This window comes from Lycium ferocissimum, chromosome 1 (assembly GCF_029784015.1).
Source record: "Lycium ferocissimum isolate CSIRO_LF1 chromosome 1, AGI_CSIRO_Lferr_CH_V1, whole genome shotgun sequence".
In the NCBI taxonomy this organism is placed as follows: Eukaryota; Viridiplantae; Streptophyta; class Magnoliopsida; order Solanales; family Solanaceae; genus Lycium; species Lycium ferocissimum.
In genome coordinates this window covers 72754658-72767250 of record NC_081342.1, presented here as the reverse complement: position 1 = coordinate 72767250, position 12593 = coordinate 72754658, and the positions used below count along the sequence as shown (strand labels likewise).

Genomic DNA, 12593 nt, shown 5'->3' with positions numbered 1-12593 from the left:
CTTCATAACAATAATTAACTAAACACGAAACTTGAAACTCTGTGAAGCTTCTATAAGTTTATTATGACCATCAACAAAGTTAATTTTCCTCCCAATAGATGTGATGTTATAGTCACTTCAGCTTGCACTCTCCATTTAGATTGAGATGTTTGTTACTTCCCGAACTCAACTATTTTTCTTGGATTTTTGTGGTTCACCAGAATTCAGAATAAAATAAAATGTTTTAAAAAAATTCGAGTCAAATGATAAATATGAAAGAATGGACAGAAATTGGATAGGGAGAACTATATTTAACAGCCAAAAGCTTACATCAGACACATGAAAAACAACCAGATACACAAAGCATTCTACATTCACATAGAGTTCGAGGAAATACCGCACTGGACAACAGAGCCAACAAAAAAAAAATGAAAAAAGAAAAAAAGTGAGAAAGAGACAAAGGCAAACAGCTAAACAAAACCCAAATACACGAAGTACTTCTACGTTCACACACAGTCCGGGAAAATACCGCTATCCGAGGAGCTATGACATAGGTAGCCTATACTGATGCAAGTATGAACAACAGAGCCAACAGAAAAGTAAAGCCAAACAGCTAAATAGAAACCCACAAAAACCAACTAGCCAACCTAATATAATATATACCTAAACCCCAACTGGCCAACCTAATATAATATATACCTAAACGTACTTCTACCAGTTGATGTTGAATTTCTTCAGTCAACTTCCTCCATCTTACTTTCTTCATTACCCTCTTCTTCTTCTAGTGCAGGCATTTCATTATCATCTCCACCAACCTCATCATCTTCCTCGGTCCTAAGTCCCAACTTCAACATCCTATGAATCCTTCCAGCAAACGTATTCGGATCATCAAGGCTAAAACTGGACGTCAACAGTGCAGTTTCATACAGAAGTAGTACCAAATCCTTAACAGACTTATCATTCTTGTCAACCTCAGCTCTCTTTCTCAGCTCCTCCATTATGCCATTGTCCGGCTTGACTTCCATCGTCTTCTTGCTCGACATATACGCGCTCATGCTGCTGTCCCGTAACGCCTGTTGTTGAAAGAATAATTCAAAGTTAGAGTAGGAAACCAAATTTGTTTAGATTTCATATCTAACTAGGATATGCAGTCAAAATAATATAGGAATAGGTTTTCTAGTTCCTAGCTAAATTAGGTTTTGCAATATTATAATTAGGGGTGTTGCTAGTTATTTTCATGTAGTAGAAAAATAGCAGAGATAAAGTAGAGAAGTATTAAAAATTTATTGAGATTTTGAATGAATATTTTCCTTTACCTGTGCTTTCATAATCCTCTCCATGTTAGCCGTCCAGCCGTACTCTCCAGTCACTAAGACACAAGGAGAATCCACAATTCTATCAGAAACAGTCACTTTTTCTACCTTGTCTCCAAGAATGTCTTTGATGACTTTGCATAAGTTCTCAAAAGACTTCTTTTTTTCTTCCTTTTTCTGCTTCTCTTCTTCTGCCTCTTCGAGTTTCAACCCTTCTTTCGTGGCGGATACAAGTTTCTTCGCGTCGTATTCTTTCAATTGCCAGACCATGTACTCGTCGATTGCATCGACCACGAAGAGGACCTCGTATCCTCTCTTCTTGAGCTTTTCGAGGAACGGAGAGTTTTCAACGGCTTTCTTGCTTTCGCCCGTGATGTAGTAGATGTCCTTTTGTCCCTCTTTCATCCTCGTGACGTAGTCCTTCAAGCTAGTCATTTCGTCTCCTCTCTTTGTCGAGGGAACCGGAGGAGATCAGCAAATTTAGCTCTGTTTTGGCTGTCTTCATGGATGCCTAGCTTGATGTTCTTGGAGAATGCCTCATAAAATTTGGTGTAATCCTTTTTGTTCTCGGAGATTTCAAAGAACATCTCGATGCACTTCTTCACGGGATTCTTCCTTATGACTTTCAAGATCTTGTTATGTTGAAGCATCTCGCGCGAAATGTTAAGCAGCAGGTCATCAGAATCCACCACGACCTTGACGAATCCGAGGTACTCGGGCATGAGTTCTTCGCAGTTGTCCATGATAAAGACTCTCCTGACATAGAGCTTAATGTTGTTGAGCGTCTTCCTCGTATCAAAAAGATCAAAGGGAGCTCGCTTCGGAACAAAAAGGATCGCCCTGAACTCGAGCTGACCCTCGACAGAGAAAAGTTTCCAGTGCAACGGGTCCTCCCAATCGTTCGTTAGGCTGTTGTAGAAAGAGCAATACTCTTCTTCAGTAACTTCTTCAGGCTTGCGGAGCCAAATGGGGCTTTTTGCTTGTTGATTAGCTCCCATTCGTGAGTCACTTCCTTAATCTTCTCCTTCTCTTTATCCTTGTCCACCACTTCTAGGTCGCCTTCTTCTTCCTTTTTGCCTTCCTCGTCTTCATCATCACTTACCTCCTTCTCAGTTGTCTTCTCGGTCCACAGGTAAATCGGATAGCTAATGAACTCGGAGTGTTTCTTCACAAGATCCTTTATTCTCCTCTCTTCCAAATATTCCACCTGCATAAAGTACAAAAACACATATTTGCTTGAGAAAAATGATCTCAACACACCAAAAGCCAACAAATTTCATGGACTATTCAGAACCAAGACTCACTATCTACTAAGCTTTATATTGATTCAAATTCAATCGTGACCAACTGGAAATTTTACTATATAACGAGTAGTACATGTTAAGCATATAGGTCCCTCTACGACGCGAAAAGCTATAGGAAGAATCAGCATTTACACCAGAAACAAAAAAAAAAAAAAAAGCTGTCGCATATAGGTACCTGATCTTCCTTCAAGTAGAGGGTGATCTTGGTACCTCTCCCAAGTGGCTTTCCATTGATATTGCGAGTGACGGTGGACGGTTCACCAGCCTGTAACTCCCACACATACTGCTCATCGTCATTGTGCTTGGTCGTCACCACGACTTTCTCAGCCACAAGATAGGAGGAGTAGAAACCAACACCGAACTGTCCAATCATACTAACATCAGCTCCTGCCTGCAATGCCTCCATGAACTCCTTCGTTCCTGACCTTGCGATCGTTCCCAAATTGTTCAGCAAATCGGTTTACAAAAACATAATCAATACTTCAATTAATTTTTTCCTTAAATATGTTGTTGAGATCATAACATGACACGACCAATTCACCAGAGTTCTATCATAACAACTACACATCAATGACATTAAATTTAAGTTGAAATTTCACTCAGTTGAAGGCAATTTATTCAGCGAGGTAATGCAACATGAAGAAACCAGAAAAAAGAAAAAGTGAATAGGCCTACCACCTCTGTTTCTAAACAGAAAAGAAGCAACAAATTAGATAAGAGTCACCAATCAGCTCAATTTCATGAAGTTTTTAGAGAAACTGAATATTAAAAAAAAAAAATCTAGCATCATTCATCTGCCTAGTTTCCAACATAGACAGGTACTAAAATCAACACATAATCGCAATTTCATGATCCAATTTTTAGACACAATGTCTATGTGGTTTTTCAGGTCTTGTGTATCTCAACAAATACTCCCTTCGTATCGTTCCAGTTTAAGTGACACTATTTTCTTATCAGTCCGTTCCCCATTCCAAAAAAAAATTGACACACTTTTACATTTAAAAACACTTACCTTTACACTTCAATGAGAAAGTTTTACAGCCCCACACAAATGGTTATCATTGACATGTTTAAGGCCAGAAGTTTCAAAGCGCTATGTCAAGGTTTAAGACCATAAGTTTCAGGAATCTTTCATTTTTTTCTTAACCCCCACAAACATGTCAAATAGATTGGAACCGGAAAAGTATATATTAGTCAAAATGTATGAAATAGTATCATTCTACTAAGCAAATATATATATATATATATATATATATATATATATATATATATATATATATTTCTTGATGACAAGGGAACCCGCAGCCGCTACCCTTCGAGTGCGCGCGCGTAAACCCCGCTCCCGTGCAAACCACACAAACCACAGGAGATATATATATATATATATATATATATATATATATATATATATATATATATATATATATATATATATATATATATATAGTCAACTGTATATACTTGTATACATGGACTTCTTATTTATGAAACATACCCCCTTTTGTCATACCGATACCACTGTCGATGATGGAGAGCGTCTTATTCACCTTATCAGGAACAATCCTAATGAAAAGTTCAGGCTGAGCATCAAGCTTGCTCTTATCCGTCAAGCTCTCAAACTGAATTTTATCCAACGCCTACACAAATTCCACCCAAAAAAAATCAACAAATTCAGCCTAAACAAATAAAAACTCAAATCCACGTTCAAACAAACCGATCAAATTAAAACATAATTAAATAAATAAAAATAAAATTATAGTATATAGTATCTTAAAACTTAAGAATCTTTTAGACAGGAGTATAGCAACAGTTTTGCCAAAAATTCATAGCTTTGGCATGAAAATCTATATTTGTGCTAAGAAGTCCACTTGACATGCATAGATGAAATGACCACACTAACGTGATAACAAAGCACTTAGAAGTTCAGAACCCATAAACTTAAAATCTTAAATAATAGAGCAGTTAAAATCCTAGATAACAGAGCAGTTAGAAGTTCAGAACCCATAAACTTAAAATCCTACTTCCACTTTTTTATGCTTTTAGATGAAAAGCCATACTTCTTTTAACATGATAAAATAATAGTTAGAGGTTCAAAACCCATAAACTTAAAATCTAACGCCTTATCTGCTTTCCGATGAAACGACCACACTTTTAACATGATTAAATATTTGTTAGAGGTTCAAAACCTATCAACTTAGCTCCATCTCCGCTTTTAGATGAGATGACCCCATTTCTTTTACGTGATTACTCAATTTCCGTATCACACAGTCTCCGCTTTTAGATGATTTTTTTTTTTTTTTAAGTGATAACACAACAGTTAAGAGGTTTAAAACCCATGCATATACTTAAACTTCTAGATTTGTTTTTGCTTTTAGATAAAATGATAATAAACTCAAAGATTCGGAACCCATAAACTTAAAATTCCCTCGGTCCCAAGACTGCCAATATTTTCTTTCTGAAAAAAGAAATCCAAATCTACACTCATAAACAAAGAGATAAAATGTAAACTAAAACTTATATCAGAGGAATTGCTGATTAATTCCCGTAAGAAGATCTCCTTATTACTATAAAAAGTATTGATAATTAAACTCAAAAGCTGGTTGATTTCTGCTTGAAAAGCAAAAATCTCAGTTTCTCCCATATGTACGTCCGCCATTTATTCCACTAATGGATACTTCGTTGTATTAAAGTGTTTTATTTTATTTTATTTTTTTTAAGTGAGAATTTTGGTTTTTTTTTTCTTTTTCTTAACATGATGATAAAATGGAAGAAAGGGGTATTTATATGGAGGTGGTGATTATTATTATTATTATTATTATTATTATTTTAAATTTGTTTGAGTGGATTCTCAAGAAGAATTTGGAGACATTTGGAAATATGGTGAACATTAATCTCTAACTTCGCGCTTCTGAATATTATTCTCTTTTTAATTCTCGCGGTTTTTTTCTGTTTTGATGCTTTAACTGTTTTACCCTTTCATTATGTTTAATTGTTTTTGTTATTCTGATTACTTGTTGGGAGAATGACGTATATATACATAAAAATAAGATATATTTATAAAATATGATGGTACTTTTCAGTTTACAAAATATAACGATAGATTTCTTACAAAACATATACGAAAATTTTCATTCAAGACTAAAAAATTTCGCTCAAGATTTTGTGCATGAAATGTGTATAACTCGCTCAAGGCTTAAAGTTTCGCTCAATATTTTGTGTATGAAATATGTATATCTCACTCAAGGCTTAAAAATTTCGCTCAAAATTTTGTGTATGAAATATGTATATCTGGCTCAAGGCTTAGAATTTTCACATTTTTCGTGTATGAAAACGGTATTAAAATAGTATGAAATATGTCTATAAGTGTATAAAATTTTGTATAAAGTTCATGTTAGGTTTTTGAAAATTTAATACAACTATAAAAAAACATTTTATACAACTTTCATACAATATTCATACAGTTTGATACAATTTTGCATCTCGCTTTGAAATTCGGATGAAACTTAATACAACTATAACAACATTGTATACAACTTTCATACAATCTTAATAGTACTACAAATTTTCTTATTGTTAAATGCACGGAGAGAAAATAGATCAGAAAAAGAGCAGCTATCGATACTAATTAAAACATTCTTCTTTGGAAAACTCTATTGCTGCCACTTCCAACATTTGAATACCAGTTAAAAACTATATTTCCTTCTTCTTGCGATTGTCTTTGTCGAGGTTCTAATATAGCTGAACATAGGCACCTGTTGTAATTCCTAGATTTGAAGCAAGGGTTGAGTAGAAGGGGAAGGGAAGGGTGGCGGCTGAGAAAAGGGCAAGGGAAGGGTGGCGGCTAGTAAAAGGGCAAGGAAAGGTGGGCTTTTAAATTTCTAAATCTAGCATGATTTGTAATTAAGTTAGGAATTTTTATTTGATGTAGCTTCTTCTAAGAGGTAATTATTGATAATAACTACCTTTTAATTTATTTATATTTAGTAGCTACAGTAATTTGTAAATTATCATTCGTAGCTACAACAAAATACATAAAGTTGGAGTGGCTGAAGTGGTTATTGGGCTAGGCTCTCACTCTGCCGCCCAGGTTTGAACCTGGCCAACAACATTTCTTTTGAACCTGGCCAACAACATTTCTTTTCTTACATATTTTTCCTAGCTTTTTCTCCTTGTATTTGAGTATATTTAGCCATATGTGTTTGGCTCATATTTGTATCTATATGCATTTGACTCATATTTGTATCTATATGTATTTGGCCTGAGTGTATTTGGCCAGGTTCAAATACAAGGAGAAGAAGCTAGGAAAAATATGTAAGAAAAGTGATCTTGTTGGCTGGGTTCGAACCTGGGCGGGAAGGGGAAAGTCTTGCCCAAATACACGCGAATACACAAATACACGCAAAATAAAAGGCTTTTGCTTAAAAGTAAGCTACGAATTATAATTTGGAAAATGGTAGCTACTAATGGTAAGATCCTCATAGAAGATAGTTATATCTGTAAGTTTGCCATTGAGTTATTATGTTTTGTAAATAAAGAAAAGTATCCTTATGTTTTGTAATATAGTGTCTTAGGTGGTATTATTAGGTCATTTTCCCTTTATTGTTTGTATTTATTCTGATCACTAGTTAAGAGTAGCCCGTGGGGCAATTTGCAGGATTGCCCTTCGCTGGGGGTGGTCTTTAATTTTTACCCCTCAAATCAGTGGTCTTTAATTTTTCCCTTCGCTACAAGCCTCTTGGTTCCAGGTTCGAACCCCCGCTCTGTCAAAAATTTAAAAAAAAATAATCGCAAGGCATAAGTTGGGATTCGCAGGGCATAAGTTGGACCCCTGGGTTTCAAACTCTGCCTTAAGGCGGAAAAAAAAAATTGTTGGAATTTTGCAAACCTCTGCCTTTAAGCCTAACTTTGGGTAAAAGTTTGCCTAGGCAAAATTCTGCCTTAAGGCATAAGTTGGCTTGCGAATCCCAACTTATGGCTTGCGATTTTTTTTTTTTTTTTTTTTTTTTACTGAGCCTGAGTTCAAACCCAGGACTTCTGGGTGTTAAGCGAAGGACAAATATTAAAGACCATCAATTTGAAGGCCAAAAATTAAAGACTACCCAAAAAACAGGACAATCCACGCAAAAAAATGTAGCCCGTGCTGACCACGGGCCCAATAATAATTTTCTTTTCATCATAAAAAATATGCTTTATTTATTTAGATTACTTTTTAATTTTGTTCATGTTAATTCAATGGGTTAAATTTTGCCTGAAGAAATAGTTGGAATTTTTATTTACGGGCAAATCTGACCCATTGAGCTAATTTTAAATAGTTACCTCAAATCCCGAGGCACATTTTTATATTGTTTCAATTTGTTGTACGTGCCTCAATTACCACGATCAGCTTTTGGACAATTCGATATGAGCGAACTTCAGAAGCATCAGACTGTCTGTAATGGCTCATCCCTAGTCCCTTTGAACGAACCGAAAGGCCTCTCTTCAATTTCCTATGAGGTTTGAACTGCCAACCAACTCTTATTCCGAGGCACATATTTATACTGTTCCAATAGATACCACTAATTAAAATGAACTGTTTTAATAGTCAAAACTCCTAAGAATAACACCTTTTTGGTATTGAACCAAAAAGATCAAATTCTGTTGCTACTCTAAAAGCAAAAAAAATTCAATTAGTCGAGTATATTTTATTAGAATATCGACTTCATTAAGTCTCTGAAATTCAATTGAACTTCAGCAAATGCATTATTACATCACTTAATTTGAACTAAATCAAATAATCGGGTAAATCATTTTTTACAATAGAGAAGACGTATCATTATAACATGAAACTCAAACAAAGCAGACATTTTATCTCAGTAAAAGTTAAATAAAACAAAAAGTTGACAGCAGAAAAAGCTATACAGTGACAGAATATCTAAAAATTATACTGTAGAGGTGTTTTGCTAAAATTAAAGGGATAGAGCAGGTGGCTGAGTAAGTGAGGTCCACTAAAAGTGGCATCTCTTAATAATCTCTTAACATAAAGTTTCTCAAAATTTGTAAATTTTTATAGTTATTATCAATAGACGATAATCTAATGTTTTATCTGAAAGGTTGAGCAATATATATACTACTCTAACAAACATGACTCGAGCCTAAAGTTGTTGGAAAGAGTAGTTTTGAAGACTATATTTGTATAACTTTTAAAAATAGAGACAAAATCTAGATGATTTCCTAAAAATGGGACATTTATGTAAATCAACCCAGAGTTCTCCTGAAACAAGTTTAGCAACAAACTAGGCCCAATGTTTGCTGGTCTAGGCTGGTAAAACGAATGGGCCTGACTTGCTTCTCCCACATTTCTATTAGTTTATCGGACCGGCTTTGGGCTTTTATACATTGCTATTCATTTGCATTTTTTTCCACGGATTGACCTTCAAACGCGTTGGTCTTTAATTTTTGTCCTTCATTTAAAAAAGTGACCGAATTTTTTTTGAAGTTCTGGCTTCGAATCCCGGCTCAGTAAAAAAGAAACCAATTTCGTAAGGCAAGGCTTCGCGAAAAGTCTGCCTTATAAGACAAAATTTTTAATGCACATTCTGCCTTAAGGCAAAAGTTTGCAAGACAGATTTTTTTTTTTTACTTTGCTGGAATTCTACAAGGCCTAACTTTTACCCGAATAGGCTTAATTTTGCTACGAAAATCTTCCTTGAGATTTTTTTTTTGACTAAGCTTGAGTTCTAACCCAAACCTCGATATATTTTAGGTGAAGAGCAAAAATTATAGACCAGCAATTTGGAGGGCAAAATTAAAGACCAGCTCCGAATAAGGACAATCGTGCAAATTGCCCCTTCATTTGGATCCTTCTTGGGGCTTGCTTTCTGACTCAATACTAACACAGTTATATTTAGTCAAAACTATATCTTTGAAATGCGTCCTAACTACATCTTTGAAATGCGTCCTCCTGTGCGAGCTTGATTTTTTTATGATGAGCTAAGCATGTGAAAAATCTTTTTTGATAAGCATATGTCTACTCATCTAGTAGTATCTTGAAGTGTGTGATCACCTTATCTCAAAGTTTAAATTAATAGAGAATTAGAGATGACACACTTATATTTACTTAATTATGTTTTCAACATATCTCCTTACATGCGAGCTTAATTCCTTTATTAGCGTTTTGAAGTGTGTGATCATTTAATGTAAAAACTTAAAATTGTTAGAAATAGTACATTTGAAATAATAATAAATTAAAGTAATTAAGCTGTTTGGTGGTCAAGGGATGCATGTGAGTTCCATAATTTGAAAGTTAATGCATGAGAATGCTAATTACATTAGTTTACTTGCACTTTTTTGGACAGGTGTACGACATGCATGATAATCATCAAAACAACATCTCACATGATAATATGACCCACAGCTGTTGACCGTAAAAATTACGCGTACCCAAATATTACATCAAGTCAATAAGTATAAAATATAGGTCTTGCATATATATATGCTTATTAACAATTTGCGATAGTTAAGTGATATGCATTTTCTTTTTAATCTATCGATTCTTAATATTAAATATTTAATTTGGTGTAAACTGTGAATTTTTATCAAACTCTTAGCTAATATTCTTCGTTAATATTGGAAAGAAAGTTAAATCATGTCCATGATTAGGGAGCATGCTTTTTTGGGGTAAAAAAAACTTCCTACATGAGGCATAGACTTAGACAAGCCCTTATTTAGCATTTTAACTTAAAAACTTACTTTCAGCAAAAGATAAAAGAGTTAATTAAGTTATGTAAACTATCAGTATAAGGAATGTTTACATCATAAGATTATCGTTAATTACTTATTGCAATAGGTAATTTGTCTTACTTTCAAGATTATAAATCTCACACTTTAAGGAAAAAATTATCTATATCCGTTGGGCAACTTTATGATATAAGAAATTATCTACATTGTCGATGTATATAACTGAAACACGACAAAAAGGAGGAGGAGGTTTAGATTAGATGGAGATAGCCAGCTTCCAAGGAAAGAAAATCCAAATTAAGGGTCAATAAGACTACAAAATTCACATGGAAAATGATAATGATTTTTCATAGTTGTTAAGGCGCATTTAACTGAATGACTTAAGGACAAGACCATTTTTCTCTTGTGGGGGAGATGTAGGAGTAAACAAACGTAACATAATCACATTTGGATAAGTAATTTATTGATTAATTTGAATAACAAGATGGGTCCATGACTAAATCCTAGAAATGATTCTATTCCATTTTCATGTGCTTATCCAGTAGTAGTCATTTGTTATATATAGTAACACTTCATAGTTCACATAATCTTATATTATCAGTGTATAGAACATAAAGCACTCGCGAGGGAACAAATTTATATTATGTGCACTGATAATATAAAGAAGGTAAACGATATCAGGTTAAGTAGCCTATAATAGATAACTTTTCTTATCAAATTTGGTGTGATAACCTGAAAATAATGTATTAATATATGTGTCCACTGTAAGAGTTTATTTGGTTGTTGGAAAAAGAAATTTAATCACCGCATAAAACTTCGTACTGTTATATATATTGTTTGGATTTTTTTTAAAATTTTGCGTAATTTATGTAGGAATTGATGTATTATTGTATGTATAATTGAATGTGAAATAAGAATACGGGTACTAGTAATAAATATATGGATCAAGATAAAATAACAAAAATGGCCTGACATTATTCAAATTTATTATTTTCTTTTTCTGGAAAATATTCAACATAACATCTGCATTATAATCTATGCATAACTTGTCTTCAAACCAAAGGACCCCTTAGTGTAACACTGTAACTCTTACCAAACAAAACATTTATATAAGCTCATTTACGCAAATAAAAGGTGGACAACTACAGTATGGTTTGTCGACATTTTGCTCTTTTAGACTAAGGGGTCACAAACACAATGTTGTTGCAGTATTTGCATATGCATATGCACATGCTATGATTTCTATTTTATTTTTTGGTTTGTCTCATTCTTCGTTGGTACCTGTTTTGAGATCCGACTAATTTTGATTTATGTCATAAAATTGCACTTTAAAGTTTTCTATCAAAGGTGATTTAAACTTTCCGTACTTGAACTGGGCTGCAAATTTAGAAAGGGTATATACCTACTACCCTACCACAGTCTTTTGATGGTGATTTGGTTTAATTTTCGGGTTCGTATCATGAAGTCTCATTTTATAAAGGTTAAACGTTCTCTAATAAAGGCAACTTTATTTTCAGAATTTGAATCCGAAACTTCTAATTAAAGATAGAGAAATATACTTACCGCCCACTGTAACGGTTGGTAGTGATTTAATTTTTGATTTATGGAGTCGACAATGAAGGAGCCAACTAACACTGTAACACAACTGTAATTCCATATTGACATGTTATAACATGCCAGCGAAACAACTTACCTTTTTTTTTTCAAACATAGTACACATGAAAGATTTGAGCTCATCCTTAATCCATGTGTTAATCATACTTTATTTGTCTTAAGCTGTTTAAAGCGTGAACGCCATTATCTGCTAAAATCTAGTTAGAATCATGACTTTCTATTACCATATCTCTGCTGTCTATGAATTTTCTTGAAACCACAAGAAAGAAAAAACAGAAAATACTTGTATACTAAAAGGTTTAATTTTTTACTTCTATACATTAATCATTGCATTTCGGCTTGTTGAGTTGTAGGCAGTAACGGATTTAGGGTTTAAATTTGATGCGGTTAATTATGTTTTTATGGACAGTTACTTGTAGTTATCTTTTAAGTAACACGATAATGTAAAAAATCGTTTGTTTGGCAGTGAATGGAAGTAAGCTCAAAAGATTTTATATATATATATATATATATATATATATATATATATATATAAAATAGGGATTTCGACAGAGAACTTCTGTTGCTAAATGGCAAAAAATTGTCGTTAATTCTATATGACGACGGATTATCAAAAGTTAAATCCTGTTAGCCACAGAGTTATCTAGCGATATTGCTATATATTGTA

The 12593-nt window shown here is 33.7% G+C and overlaps 1 pseudogene; it reads right to left on the bottom strand.

Annotated features, from left to right (window-relative positions):
- Nucleotides 1–399: 399 nt before the first annotated feature.
- LOC132059859 (heat shock protein 83-like) lies at nt 400–5237 on the bottom strand (annotated as a pseudogene).
- Nucleotides 5238–12593: the final 7356 nt, after the last annotated feature.